Source organism: Gymnoscopelus microlampas (genome assembly GCF_963454915.1).
Source record: "Gymnoscopelus microlampas genome assembly, chromosome: 5".
In the NCBI taxonomy this organism is placed as follows: domain Eukaryota; kingdom Metazoa; phylum Chordata; class Actinopteri; order Myctophiformes; family Myctophidae; genus Gymnoscopelus; species Gymnoscopelus microlampas.
The window spans coordinates 44,688,731-44,694,613 of record NC_139942.1 but is presented as its reverse complement, the minus strand read 5'-3'; positions in this window follow the sequence as shown (position 1 = coordinate 44,694,613).

The following is a 5,883-nucleotide window of genomic DNA, read 5'->3' as shown; positions in this document are numbered from 1 at the left end:
TGGACAGTTAGACTAATACCAGTCATTCTCAAAGTGGGGTCCAGTGGTGTAAAATAATGAAGTACATTTACTCAAGTACTGTACACTTTTGAGGATTTTTTTTACTTTACTGGAGTATTTCTCATTTTCAATACTTTTACTTCTACTCCACTACATCTCAGAGGCAAATACTGTGTTTTTACTCCACTATAATTATTTGACAGCTTTAGTTACTAGTTACGACGCCATGCGACTCATTGTGAGCTTGTACTGTAGATCTGCTATTTTCAAAAGACTTTTTAAACATTTTGAACTTGTGAAGTGTATTTTGATGACAATACTTTTGTACTTTTACTAAAGTACATCTTGATTACCGGACTTTTACTTGTAACAGAGTATTTCTACACTGCAGTATTGATACTTTTACTTAAAGGAGGAGTTCACCCAAAAAATGACTTATTTTCTATCAATTGCACACCCTATGAAGCCTTGAATCCATGGATTCTTTTTTGTTTGTGTCGCATTCCTAAGCTAATAATTTGATTCCCGTCTCCTACCGGATAATGTATCCGGTAGGAGACACAAAGTAGATTATTTGTGTCTCCTACCAGAAATACACACAAATCGATGAAATCAAGGCTTCATGGGGTGTGTAATTGATAGAAAATAAGTCATTTTTTGGGTGAACTCCTCCTTTAAGTAAAACATTTGATTACTTTTTCCACCACTGGTGGGGTCCAGGGTTCCTTGAAAGGGTTCCAAATGGACCCTTACAGATCTGTAACTCTGAGAGTGTACAAATGGAACCGGGGTCTTTGAAATTAAAACATTTGAGAACATTGGGACTAATAGAGTCCCAACAGCAGCAAAAGGAAGCAAACACAGTATACTGTAATGACCAGTGGGGGGGCTCTTCTCCAGAAGGAGTAGCGCCCCATAACCATGACATCAACTTTGTTACAGGAAACACTTTTATTCAGGGTTAACCCACAGAGACTGTGACTCCAACCAACTCCACTACGGTTTAAACACCATAACAAAATACCAGACAAACACGACATAACACACATTCTCTTCATTCCCATGGTTTCCTCCTCCCTTGGGATGCTACTGTACAACACATTAAGGTCAGTGAACCGAGAGGAAGTGACATTGATGAGGACAGTGCAGCACTACTCTGCATTAGTCCCATTCCTGTGGCTGCCGTATGGGGACACACCACTCAATAAAATGTTGACAGTACTTGGTGGAAAAAGTGCTCAAACATCAATACAGCAATTTAGACATACCCTATTACAAGTAATAGTACGGAATTCACTTGAGTAAAAGTACAAAAGTATTGGTATAAGAATGTACTTAAAGTACAAAAAGTAGAAAGTATTCATCATGCGGAATGTCCCATTTCACAAGTTTTCAAATGTATAAAATGTATACAAAGCTTTTGAAAATAGCAGATCTACAAGCTCACAAAGCGTCGCATCGCGACGCTTTGTGAGCTTGTAGATCGGCTATTTTCAAATGACCGAAATGTATATTTCCAAGAGGGCTGAAGGGGTTAGTGTATGTTTTGTAATAATAATCAAAATCCAAAAAGTAACCAGTAACTTAAAGGTAGCCTATAGTTTCAATGTACGGTCAGATTATTATTTTGATAGTAGCCTATATGTTGTTTAGACTGATGCTACAGTAGGTTCTTGGTTTACCTGTGATACTAGTTTACGTGATTACCGTGCTTATTGGGGTTAGAGGTAACCTCTGGATAAGAGTCTGCTAGATGCCTAAATTGTACTGCAATTGTAAATTGTAAATGCTACATAGTCAAAATATTCTATGGGCCAATGGACTCATATCCTAGCCCTACGGTATACACAGTAATAAGCTATTCGATCGCATTCATCACCGACCTGGTATATACACGGTACATTTTGACACTATGAATGCTGCCTGTAAGACAGTGGTTTTCAACCTTTTTCACGTCAAGGACCCCCAAATTGACTCATATTAGCCCACGGACCGCCTATTCAAAAGATATGCCAGGGACTCAACCATTTTCATTTCTTGGGTGTCCCTCAATCTACACTGTATCATCATCATTAGTGTTTATTTAACTCTGAGAGTGTACAAATGGAACCAAATGGACCCGTTAGGGTCCATTTGGTTCCATTTGTACACTCTCAGAGTTACAGACACTTAAGGGTCAATTTGGTTCCTAACTATTAATTTGGTTGGGGACCCCCTGGAACCTTCTCAAGGACCACTGGTGGTCCCCGGACCACTGGTTGAAAACCACTGCTGTAAGATGTACTGTTGTTGGAAAAAAAAACTATTGTACATTCCTCTGCAATGGCGTGTGTGCAAGGTCTACACGGCCTGGTTTAGAAACATGCAGATCCTTGGCGTGTGAAAGCGGTTTTTTTTTGGACGTGCATCCAGTGTCTATGGGTGGTGGCTCCATTTTGTCGTGGCTTTGTCGAACATGCAGTAAGCGTGGTTGTGCATTTCCCCCTCCTCCTCGTTGATGGCAGGAGAAGCCTGTTTGATTCCCTCGGTATGCATTAACCGTGCATATTGCATGCCTGCTGGTTAGCGCATCGTTATGTGTGTGTGTGTGTGTGTGTGTGTGGATTGGAAGTGTGTGTGGGCTCACTGTCCCCATGTGTCTCGGGCTGAAAGAATGGAGGGGTGTCGAGCAGCAGAATGCCATTGTGTGTGGCAGACGTCCAGGATTGTGTGATTTCTGCTGCTTGCTCTTTCAGTGTGTGGTGTATAGTTGTTTATCTCTCTGCCTGTCTGTCCTCTGTTGATCCATTCATTATTCTTTTAGATTTATTTCCCCTCTCTGTCTCTCTCTGTTTACCTCTCTGCCTGATTACCACTTAGGCCTCATATACTCTGTTGAAGACCAATACTTAACCCTTTTAAGACCGAGAACGCATCTCGGTGTCATTTTTAAGATTTCTTTGGCGATTCAAAAATAGCAGATGTACAAGCTCATAGCGCGGCACAGAGTGGCGCGCCATGAGCTTGTCGATCTGCTACTTTTTGAAAAATCGTGAAAATGTGTGCAAATCTTTGAATATATATTTTCTAAAGCGAACGTTTTTAACTCTGTTACAACTTCTGGGGGGTCCCTGGAACAAAATATTTTAAGCTGGTGGTCCGCGGCCAAATACATATCATTTTGGGTGGTCCTAGACATGAAAAAGTTTGAGAACCACTGATTATAGCGACATAATTTAAAAAAAAAACTGATTTAGACGTTTTTAGAATCCCCCAAGAAGCAAAGATTTGAATTAAAAATGTTTGCTTTAAAAATATATATATATTCAAAGATTTGCACAAATTTTCACGATTTTTCAAAAATAGCAGATCTACAAGCTCGTAGCGCGGCACTCGGTGCCGCGCTATGAGCTTGTAGATCTGCTATTGTTGAATAGCCCAAAGAAATCTAAAAATGACACAGATGCGTTCCCGGTCTTACTGGGTTAAAAAACTCATCTTTTTGCCTACATATTGACATGCCCAAAAATAGGGATCCCAGGTGTGAAAGTGGTACATCTTTGAAATTTTCCATTTGCAGGTTTGTTTGTGAACGTGTGCAGCTCGTTCTTTTTCACACAGTGTGTGAATTTGTTCTCCTGGCACATCGACCTGCCGTATCGCTCACTTTGAATGTCATCTTCACCGCATGCTATCACCTTTTTTTTCCTGAAACAATTGTCTCGTTGTTACTACAGCAGAAAAATCTGGAATTCAAATCAAAATTGCCAGCTGTACAGTTCACTTTAAGCTGTCATTTAACGTCGACAGTGTGAAGGAACGCAACAAAAGAAACAAAACAAAAAGCACCCCCCAAAAGAGGCTAATGGAAATCAAAGAGCTGACAGAGCGTGAAATATTGAAAATGCAAATGTGTTTCTGAATTCAATTCCATATTATTGTGTGGAGGGTGAGCTTTTGTTGCAAATGACTCTCTGAGGCTTGACTGCAGCTAGTGTCTCTCTCAGTCTCATACAGTATTTGTGCACGTGTGCCATTGTGAGGGAAATCACTTGATGCCTGCCTCCCTCGCTCTTTGTGTGACTGTGGGGTCGTCTAGAGCGCCGTACTCGGGCCTATAACTTGGCCTATATTTTTGCAGAGAACAACCGATTTTCCACCTGAAAAAATGTCTGTCTTGTCTTGTTGTCTTTACATGGTGGCTCTGCAGGAAGTCTAGCCAGGGGTTGGTCTGTGTGTGTGTGTCTGGAGGTAGGCTATTATCTCGTGACTCGCCGGTCTGATCAGCACCAGATTTCTTGTGTCACTGCAGTAGGCCACTTTAAAATGTTTCTTCATTGTCTCCGCCAGGCCGAAAGACCCACGGACGTCTGTCCGTCCGTGGGTCCGTCTGTGTGTCTGTCTGTGAACAGCTAATCTCCGGCACTGTTAGGCACTCCCTGGATGCCAAAGCCAAACCCCTGCCCCACATTTTTCAGATTGGCCTGTTATAGCGCCACCAGGAGGCCGATTTGTAAAAAAAAGTAATTTGGGATATATTTTTCATACATTTTTAAATATTTAACTTTCATTTCATAATGGGAGTCAAAATGGTTAGGATCGAAACGTTGCCCAAATATGGAGTCTTAATGTCATAGACGACTGACGTCACAGGCTGCTCACGTGAAGTCAGAGATCCACATGGGAGCCACGGTGTTCCCAGGTGGATCCCGAAATCTAGCCTGGCATTTGCCAGACTGATAACGTGGATTCACTCTCACGTTCCTCCAAGGTATCAGTCTGGACTGATACCGTGGAGGAACGTGAGAGTGAATCCACGTTATCGGTCTGGCAAATGCCAGGCTACCCGAAATCCACATGATTTGATTCAATTTCATTTTTTTCTTTTTTCCATTTAGAGTAGGCAATTATTTTTTTACCCCTTTTTCTCCCCAATTTAGTCGTTATGCCAATTGATTCCTCCCCACACACATTTCTGTGTTGTCACTGCTGTCATATCCTACTGATGTAGGGCCTTCGTCCTACTCCTCCCGCCCAAACACTCCCCGCTGACAGATGCCGCCCCAGCCCGTAGGAGTATGTGCAATGAATGAACGATATCACCCTCCCCGCCCGGCTTCCTTTCCCCGAAAACGGGCCAATTGTGTTCGTGTAGACGCTTGACAAAGCCGGACGCACCACGGTGGATTCGGACCCACACCCAAGCGCCTATTTTAGTTACTTTCAACGGTAACACTGACTGACCAAGCATGACTTATAGCCTTTAAACCACTTTCAACTCAACGTCTCTATTTTGGACATGGTCAATACAGGTGAACATTTTCAAAAATGTTCTTAACATTTCTACAAGCATCACAACAACACAGGGGCTTGAAGCTGTGTTACGTAACTTTTTTTAGTGAATAAAAATAGTCAGTGGCGTGCACAGACATTTTGAGGGGCAGGTGCTCAAGTAAATCATACTTTTTTTGGTTTATTTGGTCTGCTCTTTTTTCCCTCTACACCTATACCTCCTTGCCAAAAATAGCAGATCTACAAGGCCACAGCGCCTCGCAGCGCGAGGCGTTGTGGCCTTGTAGATCGGCTATTTTTGGCTAAAGTTCTCCTCAGAAAAGGGATGCTAGGTTTCGAGTGGTTATGGTAAAAAGAAAAATCATATCACATAAAGATTTGGCCTGTAGTAACTCTGAGGATCCCCTAGGGGTCCCGGACCCCCTGTTGAAGACCCCTGCTGTAAACTGGGAAAAAAAAGGTCAAGAGGGCAAAGGGCAGGTGCTCTAGCACCACCTAGAGTCTATCTGTGCACGTCCCTGAAAATAGTGCAGCTCTGTGTACATCCGTCCAACTGTTTGTGCGAGAGCAGTACCGGTATATGTGTATACGTTTGTGTACATAGTACATAAT